The sequence below is a fragment of the Mobula hypostoma genome, chromosome 22, assembly GCF_963921235.1.
Source record: "Mobula hypostoma chromosome 22, sMobHyp1.1, whole genome shotgun sequence".
Taxonomy (NCBI): Eukaryota; Metazoa; Chordata; class Chondrichthyes; order Myliobatiformes; family Myliobatidae; genus Mobula; species Mobula hypostoma.
Genome location: NC_086118.1, coordinates 17,549,981 through 17,562,658, shown reverse-complemented (window position 1 = coordinate 17,562,658; position 12,678 = coordinate 17,549,981).

Below are 12,678 nucleotides of genomic sequence, written 5' to 3'. Positions count from 1 at the left end.
CTACACCTTTCAGCAATTTTAGGTGGCCATGCAGACATGAGACAGCGAGGGGTCTTTTTTGGTTTCCCTTTGAATCATCTCTGCCATAGTAGGGGGACTTTCAATCCACATTAGGAAGATTACATCAAGTGGAGTGCGCTCTTTTGTAAATTTTTCAAGTATTTCCTGTTCCAATTATAAATGGGACAATCCATCAGCAATTCCATGATTAGTTGTCCTCTTGAATTTGATCTTGTAATTGTGTCCTCCAGTAAACGGAGCCCATCTCTGCGTTCGTGATGCTGCTGTTAATGGAACAAACTTCTGTGGATTGAAAATGGAGACCAGTAGTGGATGATCAGTAATTAGGGTAAACTCTCTCCTAAAAGTACTGGTTAAAATGTTTTACACCCCAAACCAGACTCAAAGTCTGTCTGTCAATCTGCACCCTATTTTCTCTGCACCCTGAAGGAAATCTGATGCAAAGTCTATGGCGTTTTCACTCAAAACATATGACTTGACTGCACCTATACCATGAGGCAAGGCATCATAGGAAAGCTTCACTGGACAATGTGGACCATAATGTGTCATAATAGTGTCTGAAGTCACTATTTCCTTTGCTTTTTAGAAAGCCACCTCACACTGCTTTGTCCTTTGCCATCTGCATAATGATTCAAGAGGTGGAGCACAGCAGCCAGGATTGAACAGGAACCTCTTATAGTAACTGACAAATCCTAAAAAAGGATCGCAACATGTTCTTTGGCCTTGGAGCATTCACCACTGCTTGAATTTTCCCAGCACACTTTTGTAATTCTTGTGTGTCAATTATGTGACCGCAGTAAGTGATGCTTCACTTAAAGAATTCAGGCTTGTTGCATTATGCTCTGAGCCCATAATCTTCTAATCTTTTTCACTGTCTTGAGATTTTGGAGATGTTCCTTGTCATCCTCACCTGTAACCATGAAGTCATCCAGTAACACTGAGAACCTGGGCAGATTTGCAGCAGCTGGTCCATAGCTTTCTGCCAGAGTGAAAGTGCAGATGCTTCTGCAAAAATAAGCTCTTTATAGTGATAAAAACGTTTGTGAGTGTTTATTGTTACGTACCCCGTAACTGGGTTGCCAAACCAGCAGAAATGGACCACTTAGTTGGAGTCTGGATTACTGGAACTAAGAAAGTTTTATTGAAGAAATAAGTAACACAGTACTCTAATCGCAAGGATATAAATGCAACAGGTTAGCAATGATAAAACACACATGTACACAGAACTAGAATAATAGGAATCAATCAAGCTCTATCGCAGTCTAGGGGTAAAATGATCAGTCTCAAGTGACGCAGAGTTCAGTTCAGCTGAGTACAGTTCGCAGTAATCGCTGTTGTGCCGTTAGAGAGAGAGAGAGAGAGAAAGATAATATGCAAATTCTGGTTCATACAGACCTTCGTTCTTCGCAGTTAGCTTTCGGGCAAACCCTTTTCTGTCTTCTGTGGTCACCGACTGTGACCCCTCCGTTCCGGATACGACAGTTCTTCCACAGTGAACCCAGCACCCAGGCAAGGGCGGACACACACACCAGGTTCCCGCCGATCGTACCTTTTCACCCTGTGCGTCTATGGCCGGTCCCGCGAGCAGACCTCCAAACTTCTACCAACTTGTGGGGGCACACCACTTTTCCAGGGTCTCGTTATCTCGTGATCCTGTGGTGTCTGTTGTGCCTTAGCGAACCTGTTCCTTTTATCCCCCGGCTGGGGTATCGCCTATCCATCAAACTTCAAACAGTTCAGGTTCAAAGCAATCGGTCTGTCAATACTCGGAACTGTGTCTCTTTTCGTTCATCTCTCTTCTCCTCTCTCATTAACATTTGGAATGTTTCTCCATTGTCTCACTTATCTCTCTCATTTGCATCAATCTTCTGAATACTTGGTTTTTCGTCACACCCCTATCCTTCAAAGGATTTTTACCAGGGTAAAAATTATAGGCATGAATACATTATTAGATACACACAAATACACATGGTCGTCAGCTATTTACCTAATACAGAGAACTTTAAGTTGTCAACACCTTGACAGACAGTCAGCAATCACCTTTCCGTTCCTTTTGTATGCCTTATTTTAATAATCCTCTAAGACCAGGCTCCAACTTAGCAAACTTCATAGTGGCCAAACACACTAATGGGTTGTGATCAGTGTAACTTCTCAGTGGTTTTCATCCTGGACAAAGATAACAAGGGTCGTCCCACATCAACTTACCATTCTTTGACAAGAGCTTAGTAAGAGGGAGGGTAATATCTGCAAAGTTTTTGCAAAACTTCCGAGAGTACCCCACCAACCCCAAGAACCTTCTCAGGCCTCTCTTGTCTGTCGGGGTGGGGACTTCAGAGATAGCCAGCACCTTAGCCTGCATCGGTGCCAGCTGCCCCTGTCTTACCACAAATCCCAGATAAGTGATCTTTCCCTGGCCGATTTCACTTTTTGCGAGGTTCACTGTTAGGGTGGCTTCAAACTGCTTTTTAAACAGCTCCTCCCACGTGTCACTCCAGACCACTAAATCGCCAATATATGCTTCTGTGTTTTTTAGCCCTTTTGTCACTGAATTAATCTTCCTATAGGGGTGTTGCTCACTAGGCTGACCTGGTGTGACAACAACACCATGTCCTGGCTCTTTGCATCACCTCGGGACATCCGGACATACGTGTGCGTGCCGTTTAATTAGCTTTATTGGCGGCAGCTCGCTTTGTTCGGGGGTTAAGTGAGAGAACTCATCAGCAAAGTTGGCCAACACAATAGAGTTCTCCCATCTGGTTGGCACCACACTTATCTTTTCAAAATGGGTCTTCCCCTTATCAGGTTGCACCCTAGCCTCATTAATTTTCGTGATAACACCGACTAGGTTTGTTCGCCTATCGTGGCAAGCTGTTAGCATATCAAAAGGCTGTAACTGTGTTAGCTCACGTCTACAATAGTCAATAGCATCCTTCCTCCTGTGCGGCCAGTAAAACTCTTTCATGATTCTATCGACGGTCTTCCTCACCCCAAAATGTCCACAGAGGGCTATCTTGTGGGCTAGGTTAAAAATCTCGCCCCTGTAAATTTTCGGCACTACCACCTGGTGTACAACCCCACATTCCTCATCTGCGGGCACGGTATATGGTCTCCATTTCCTCATTAGTACTCCCTCCTTCACATAATAGCCCACTGGCTCCCTTTTTAATTCTGCTTCAGAGACAGCTGTCTCCGCCAAAACCATCAGCTCCTTGTCTCGCTCCTGTGCCTGTACAAATTCCTTCCTTGCTAATGATAAATTTACCTCAACTCCCTCACTTCCTCCCGTTTTACTATGCTCCTTCTTTTCACTTTCAAACCCCCCCAGTACAAGGCTGGTAGAAACGTCTCAGCTAAATCTATATTCATTTTGGCAGCCTTTCTGGACATGCCCCGAGTCACTGCGCAAACGGGATAAACCTGTGAGTCCATGGGTGGGGTCTCAGTGCTGGCAGGCTGGCTTGTCAATCTTACTGCTGGGTACACCTCTCCGCTGGCGAGGTCATTACCGAGTAAGACCTCCACGTCTTCCATCGGTAGTTCGGGCCTCACCCTGATCGTGACCAGTCCGGAGACCAAGGCGCTTTTTAGGTGTATCTGGTGCAAAGGTACTGCTTCAGTCCCTTTCCCAATGCCTTTTATCACACTGACCTCCCCAGTCTTGGTCTCTGAACTAAAGTCTAAAACACTCCTTAAGATCAGTGACTGAAAAGCTTCCATGTCTCTCCAGATCCGTACTGGAACTGGGTTTGACCCCTCCTTCACCGACACCAATCCTGCCGAAATAAACCTCTCGCACCCTTCCTGAACTTTATCAGACCTCTTCTTCCCTAGCGGTTTGTTTACCAGCTCAATACAGCCAGTCGGAACCGTCGTTTTCCCTTTCCCCGTCTCCTTCGGGGCAAAGCACCTGAACGCAAAGTGACCGGCTTTCCCACAATTATAGCATACGACCCCAGGAGACTTCCTACCAAACTGCTCCCGGTCTTCCTTATCCTTCTCACTAGTCCCCAGCTTACTTTCTGACTTTTCTGGCGGACTCTTCCCGCCGTCCTGACTACCCTTCTGGTAGCCTTTACTCGGGGTAAACTTCGTTTTATGTGTCAACGCGTACTCATCCGCTAACTTAGCAGTTGCGGCTAACGTGTCTGCCTCTTTCTCATCTAGGTAGTGTGACAAGAATACACATAGATTAAGATGTAGCTGTCCTGTGCTGGCACCAGTGGGATCAGCAGTTGGTCTGCCACCTGTCTTCAGGGAGAGGGAGATAAGGAAAACAATGGAACAGCATTTGGAGATGTTAATGAAGGGACGGGAGAGAAAGTAACAGAAGGAGAGAGCTGTCTAGAGCGGCTCCCCCTTTGAACCCTGAACTGTTTGAAGTGATGGACAGGCGATACCCCAGCAGGGGGATAAAAAGGGACAGGTTCGCTAAAGCAGGAGACACACACGACACCCGAGGTAACAAGACCCTGGAAGCGGTGCGTCTCTCACAAGTCGGTGGGAAGTACCAGGCCATAGATGCACAGGGTGGAAAGGGACGATCGGCGGGAACCTGGAGTGTGTCCACCCTTGCCTGGGTGCCAGGTTCACCGCAGGGAAACGATCGTATCTGGAAACGGAGGGGTCACTGTCGGTGACCTCAGATGACATCACAAAGGGCTTGCCCGAAAGCTGACTGCGAAGGTCTGTGTGGAAGCCTTGAATATTCATTCGTTTTGCTCTCTCTCTCCTTCCCCCCACTGTCCATCTCCCATGATAGCGATTACTGCGAACTGAACTGAACTAAATTGAACTGAACTTTGCGTCACTTTGAAACTGGTCATTTACCCCTAGACAACGATAGAGCTTGATTGATCCTGTTATCTTAATTCTGTGTACATTTATGTTTATCATTGCTGAACTGTTGCATTCATTATCCTTTTGATTAGAGTACTGCGTTGCTTGTTTCTTTAATAAAACTTCCTTAGTTCTAGTAATCCAGACTCCAACTGAGTGATCCACTTCTGCTGGTTTGGCAACCCAGTTACGGGCTACGTAACAGTAGGGTCTCATACCTTCAGGGACACAACCTTTAAACTGCTCAATCAGTATTAGCTGTAGCAGTCTGTCATAATCCCCATTGACCCCTTCCGAGGCGCATCAACACTCACAATATATCTACATCTCACGGGCAAACTCTAAATACGTGCGGCCCCACTGCTTCCTCGCATTCCGGAACCTCTGCCGGTATGCCTCCGGGACCAACTCATAAATCCTGAGTATGGCCTCTTTCACCACATCATACCTCTGGGCATCTTCTGCGGACAAGGCCGAGTAAGCTTGTTTGGCTTTTCCTTTAAGTACACTCTGAAGCAAAACAGCCCACTTATCCCCCGGCCAGTCCTGAATTGCAGCAACTTTTTCAAAACGGAGAAAGTACCGATCAACATCGGTCTCGTCAAATGGGGGAACCAGCCTAACCTCCTGGGTCGCCCTGAACCCTTCACCTTGGTTCAGCATGGGCCCCAGCGCTATCGTCATCTTTAACTTCTCCAGCTCAAATTCCCTTTCCCTCTGCTTCTCTCTCGCTTCTCGTTCTAACTGCCTGTCCCTCTCTTCTGCCTCCAACTGTTTTATTCTCTCTTCACGTTCTAACTGTTTCTCTTCTCGCTCCAGCTGCTTTACCCGGAACTCATGCTCGAGTCTCAATTTTTCAATCTGCAGCTGTACTGCTTCTCCACCAGGTTTTCCAATAGCTACCACCTCCAGCTCCCCTTGGGGAATCACACCTTTAGATACATAGTGCTCTATGATAGCTCTGTGCATCTCCACTCTCCTCATTGTCGACTTCCCCTTAACAAGATTCAACCGTTTGGCCACAGCTACCAATTCTGATTTCCTGGCATCCTCTAATGCCTCCAGGGTCAGCGCCTTTAGAAATTCCTCAATCTCCATTTCTGCTGTTTGCCCTTGCTTTCTTTCGGGAATTTTAACCCAATCAATTTACCCCGTCCCAAATTTAGCGTTCAAAATCGCGGACGAGAACCCCACTTATGTTACATACCCCGTAACTGGGTTGCCAAACCAGCAGAAATGGACCACTTAGTTGGAGTCTGGATTACTGGAACTAAGAAAGTTTTATTAAAGAAATAACTAACACAGTACTCTAATCGCAAGAATATAAATGCAACAGGTTAGCAATGATAGAACACACATGTACACAGAACTAGAATAATAGGAATCAATCAAGCTCTATCGCAGTCTAGGGGTAAACTGATCAGTCTCAAGTGACGCAGAGTTTAGTTCAGCTGAGTACAGTTCGCAGTAATCGCTGTTGTGCCGTTGGAGAGAGAGAGAGAGAGAGAGAGAGAGAGAGAGAGAGATAATATGCAAATTCTGGTTCACACAGACCTTTGTTCTTCGCAGTTAGCTTTCGGGCGAACCCTTTTCTGTCTTCTGTGGTCACCGACTGTGACCCCTCCGTTCCGGATACGACTGTTCTTCCGCGGTGAACCTGGCACCCAGGCAAGGGCGGACACACACACCAGGTTCCCGCCGATCGTACCTTTTCACCCTGTGCGCCTATGGCCGGTCCCGCGACCAGACCTCCAAATTTCCACCAACTTGTGGGGGCACACCGCTTTTCCAGGGTCTCATTATCTCATGATCTCGTGGTGTCTGTCGTGCCTTAGTGAACCTGTTCCTTTTATCCCCCTGCTGTGGTATCGCCTGTACATCAAACTTCAAACAGTTCAGGTTCAAAGCAACCGGTCTGTCAATACTCGGAACTGTGTCTCTTTTCGTTAATCTCGCTTCTCCTCTCTCATTAACATTTGGAATGTTTTTCCATTGTCTCACTTACCTCTCTCATTTGCATCAATCTTCTGATAACTTGGTTTTTCGTCACATTATGTTGAGGAACACTTTGGTCTCTTCTTACACCCACATCTGTAGGTAGGTCTCAGCTAAGTCCACTTTTCAAAAGTGTTTCCCCGCAGAAGGTTTGCAAAGATATCCGCTCTCCTGGGCAGAGGGTATTGATCTATTTTCAGTACTGGGTTAATGGTGACCTTAAAATCACCACAAATCCTGACAGACAAGTGATGCTTTCTTCTTCCTACTATCATTGTGTAAAAATACAGGAGCTTTAGGTCCTACACCACCAGTTTTAGGAACTATTATTACCCTAATCCTCAGACTCCTGAACTAGCACTCGCCTCAACTCTGAACTGACTTCACATCTCACAGACTCATTTTGAAGGACTCTACAACTCATTTTCTCAATATTATTTTTTCTATTTGTGCAATTTGCCTCTTTTGCACATTGGTTGTTTGTCAGTCTTTGTTTATGTATAGTTTTTCATACATTCTATTGTACTTCCTATTTTCCTGTAATTGTAAGAAAATTAATCGCAAGATAATATATGGTGACTTAATAATAAATGTACTTGACTCTGACTTTGTCAAGGTCCACCCAGCTGTATAATACAGTACTCTGTGATGTATAGGAGTTGTGTATCGGTAAGGATACACACTGGTGCTGAAGGCCCGTGATTCAGCGAAAGCCGCACTCAAGGCTACCTGAAACTTGTTGGTCTTCCACTGAAAGGGGATGTCAGCAAGAAGGTTTTGGTGATAGGCATGTGCTTGGGCATGCTCTAAAACTCAATGCAGCCACCACAAAGGACCACAGTCAAGTCTTTTGGCACCACTGAACACAGAGGCTGGATCCTTCATAATAACCATTTCATAGGTGCACTGAGGAAGAACTGTAATGTGTGCTGATGCATTGTAAGAGAATAAATTGAGTTGATAATGCAAACTCAATTATAGTGAGTAGTAAAAAGTAAATAATAAAAAATATGGACAAATCATACGTTCTATGTATATCTTATGAACAAAATATATTTATCTAATAAAAATTGCAAGAAAAGGTATTGCATTAATGCTGCAATGAACGTCTATGTCTTACACAGAATGATAACTGTGTGGAACATGCTGCCAGGAGTGGCGGTAGAAGCAGATACACTAAAGACATTTAAGAGACTCTTAGATAGGCACATAACTTAACTTATTGCCCGTTATGCGGTTGCAGTCGTGGTCCTCCATCTCTGTCTGTATAGAAGGATTCTTCATTGCTGTTTCCGTAACAATTGTTTTTGACTGGTCAGGTTTGCTCGCCCTGAGCCAAACCCCCGAACGTGGAGGACTGGTGGACCACTCTTAGTGTCACCTCTACCTTTTGACCTGTTTGGCATAGGTGACCCTACCAAGAGCCAAAGCACAAGACCCTGACTCCAACCAACATAGCTCTCTGGGCCGTTGAGGCACGCGAGCCTCCAAACCCTACGACAAGGTTGTGGTCCTCTTGGAGGAGATAGGCACATAGATGAATGAGAAATGGAGGATGATGTGCGAAAGAAGTATTCAATTGATCTTGGAGTAGGTCGAAATATCAGCACATCATGGTAGACCAAAGGGCCTGTTCAGTTCTATGTTCTACAATTGTACTTCCTGTGTATACATTGTGAATAAAGTATATTTTTGAAATACGAACAACCTGATTTATCATAACAGAGCCCAATGGTTTGGCTCCATGGCTGTTTGATGTATGTGGGGTTTCAGAAGAAGCTCAGTGGGACATAGATTCACCACTATTTTAACTCCTCCTGATACTTTACTACAAAGCTTAAGTAATCAAAATCCCAGTGCACAGACAGTGGCTGACACAACAGTTAGTGACCGGTGATGCAAAAATGCAAGTTCAATTACTGAATAGTAATTTATCTACTGGTTTGTTTGGACGTCGGACATTTAGAATTTTACTCTCCATATCTTTAATCGCAGAAATTAAAGTAAAAACATAGAAAATAGGTGCAGGAGTAGGCCATTCGGCCCTTCGAGCCTGCACCGCCATTCAGTATGATCATGGCTGATCATCCAACTCAGAACCCTGCACCTGCCTTCCCTCCATACCCTCTGATCCCTTTAGCCACAAGGGCCATATCTAACTCCCTCTTAAATATAGCCAATGAACTGGCCTCAACTGTTTCCTGTGGCAGAGAATTCCACAGATTCACCACTCTCTGTGTGAAGAAGTTTTGCCTCATCTTGGTCCTAAAAGGCTTCCCCTTTATCCTTAAGCTGTGACCCGTCTTTCTGGACTTCCCCAACATTGGGAACAATCTTCCTGCATCTAGCCTGTCCAATCCCTTTAGAATTTTATATGTTTCAATAAAATCCCCCCTCAATCTTCTATATTCCGGTGAGTATAAGCCTAGTCTATCCAGTCTTTCATCATATGAAAGTCCTGCCACCCCAGGAATCAATCTGGTGAACCTTCTTTGTACTCCCTCTATGGCAAGAATGTCTTTCCTCAGATTAGGGGACCAAAACTGCACACAATACTCCAGGTGTGGTCTCACCAAGGCCTTGTACAACTGCAGTAGTACCTCCCTGTTCCTGTACTCGAAATCTCTTGCTATGAATGCCAGCATACCATTCACCTTTTTCACCACCTGCTGTAACTGCATGCCCACTTTCAATGACTGGTGTATAATGACACCCAGGTCTCGTTGCACCTCCCCTTTTCCTAATTGGCCACCATTCAGATAATAATAATAGTAATGATAACAATAATAGTAGTAGTTATGGAACTTTTGTTCTATAATATATATTTTTCCATATATTTTAAATAATATAAATCAATAATACAAAATGAGTTCACTAAACTATTGGATTGAGTCTGTAGGTACTGAACCAATATAAAATGAAATTTTGCATTGGCGTGCAGTGTGCTTATTTGTTTATGGAAAAGATTAGTTTGTTTAATGCCAGTGAAACAAAATCTTAAAGCTTAATTCTTCTGAAAAAGTCTGGGCAGACATTAACCTGCCTTTGAGTTCCTTCCTGAATCCCTCTCCTCTCATCAGATTTCTGAACAGCTAGTACGCTCATGAACACTACATCACTACTTTTGCTCTCTTTTTGCACTGATTATTTCGATGTTTTTAATATCTGCACTCAGCGGCTATTTCATAAAGTACACCTGTGCACCTTGTCGTTAATGCAAGTATCTAATCAGCAACTCAATGTATATAAGGATGCAGACATGGTCAAGATGTTCAGTTGTTCAGTCAGTCCAAACATCAGAATGGGCAAAGAATGTGAATTAGGTGATCTTGACCACGAAATGATTACCGGTGCCAGATGGGGTGACTTGAGTACCTCAGAAACGGCTGATGTCTTGGCATTTTCACACATGACAGTCTCTAGAGTTCACAGAAAATGGTGCAAAAATCAAACAAAAACTTTCAGTGAGCGGCAGTTCTGTGGGCGAAAACACCTTGGTGATGAGAAAGGTCAGAGGGGAATGGCCAGCCTGGTTCAAGCTGACAGAAGGGTGACAGTAAATCAAATAACTAGTGTTACAGCAATGGTGTGCAGAAGAGCACCTCTGAATGCACAACCCATCAAACCTTGAAGTGGACCCACAGCAGCAGCTGAAGTCCACGAACATACACTCAGTGGCTCCTTTATGTGATACCTAATAAAGTAGCCACTAAGTATATTGCTCATTGTAATTTATAGTGTTTTTATTATGTACTTCACTGTACTACTGCTGCAAAACAATAAATTTCACGACATATGTCAGTGATAATAAACCTGATTCTGATTCTGTCTCCTTGCTCCCCAGCCAATACACTCATACCCTCTGACCTTTGCTCTCTCACCTCTATCACTCACCACTCATTCTCCATCCATTCCGATGGTCTTCTAAGCCTGATTAAATCTCAAGACTTGAGAGTGAACCTGAAACTAACACAATATTGAGAAATACAGGCCATAACTGTCCTGCTGACCAACTGGAGAACATGAAAGAGAGGGAAATAGGGGTGATGGATAGGGGAGAGAGTGGGGATCCTGGAAGTTGATAGGTGAAACTGGGAGAGGGGGAGGGGTGAAGTAAAGAGCTGGGAAGCCAATAGGTGAAAGAGATAATGGGAGCTAGATCTCCCATTCTCCCGGTCTTAAAAATTCTCTCAATTATCTCCTGTTATGTGCTAAAACAGGAACTGTGACCACTCTTGGGAAATATGGTAATTGCAGATGCATTCTTGCAAGAACTTAAGTGGCTAACGGTATTAATGAAATACTGTAGACACTGAAAATCTGAAATAAAACAGTAAATATTAAGGGAAATACTGTAATCATTTGTGGAGTTGGAAACCAAATTAATCAATTATACTTCTGAAATGTCAACCCAAGTGTTATTCATTTCCCTCCTACCCTTTTATACTTTTCCCTGCTTCATGGACAGAAACTTCTGAATAAAATGAAATGTGTTTTTCTATTTAAATATAATTCCATTAGATAAACTGACATCTAACAATTCATTTTTTTTAAAGAAAGATTCGACGGAAAAGGCTACTTGGAAATTTCAAACTGTTGGAAGAAGTGTGTGATCAGAGCAAATTTTAATTTCAGAATCTTTTGAACTGTCAAAAAGGATGATATTTTGTGATTTTAGAAAGGTCAAATTATTATCCCAGTTTTCAAGGTGTATGAACCTGCTTCCTTTAATATAACCAGCATACAGTTGTTGATCTGTATTGTACAATTTCACTAATTTACCTGTCTGCCAGAATCTTACTCCCTCTGTTGTCTCAATGGAATAGCAACATGAAAAACAGATGCTGGGAGAACCCAGCGGTTCAAGGTGCATCTTTAGAGACAAAAGAAGTAAGATGACCTTCCAGGTTAAGACCCCGCATCCAAACCAGGGATTCCCACCCTTTTCTGTGCCATGGACAAATACCAAAGACGGAGGTTGGGAACTCCTGATCTAAACAGAGAGGGAAAAGGAAAGATTGCCAGTATGTAGCAGGACGCAGAGGGACAGGAGAGGGCTAGTGATAGAGGCTGGTAGGCTATAGATGGAACTGGATGGGGAGGAGACAATGGGCAAGTCAGGGGAGAGGATTAGTAAGGTGAACAAAGGGAGAAGGGAACAGGTGGACAGGTGAGTGTTTATGGGAGGGAAGCACTGGGGGTGTGGGTTACCTGAAACTGGATAGTTCAATGTTCACAACAGGAATTCTGCAGATGCTGGAAATTCAAGCAACACACATAAAAGTTGCTGGTGAACGCAGCAGGCCAGGCAGCATCTCTAGGAAGAGGCGCAGTCGACGTTTCAGGCCGAGACCCTTTGTCAGGACTAACTGAAGGAAGAGTGAGTAAGGGATTTGATAGTTGGAGGGGGTGGGGGAGATCCAAAATGATAGGTGAAGACAGGAGGGGGAGGGATGGAGCCAAGAGCTAGACAGGTGATAGGCAAAAGGGATACGAGAGGATCACGGGACAGGAGGTCCGGGAAGAAAGACAAGGGGGGGCCGGGAACCCAGAGGATGGACAAGAGGTATATTCAGAGGGACAGAGGGAGAAAAGGGAGAGTGAGAGAAAGAATGTGTGTATAAAAATAAGTAACAGATGGGGTACGAGGGGGAGGTGGGGCATTAGCGGAAGTTAGAGAAATCGATGTTCATGTCATCAGGTTGGAGGCTACCCAGACGGAATATAAGGTGTTGTTCCTCCAACCTGAGTGTGGCTTCATCTTTACAGTAGAGGAGGCTGTGGATAGACATGTCAGAATGGGAATGGGATGTGGGACATGTCAGA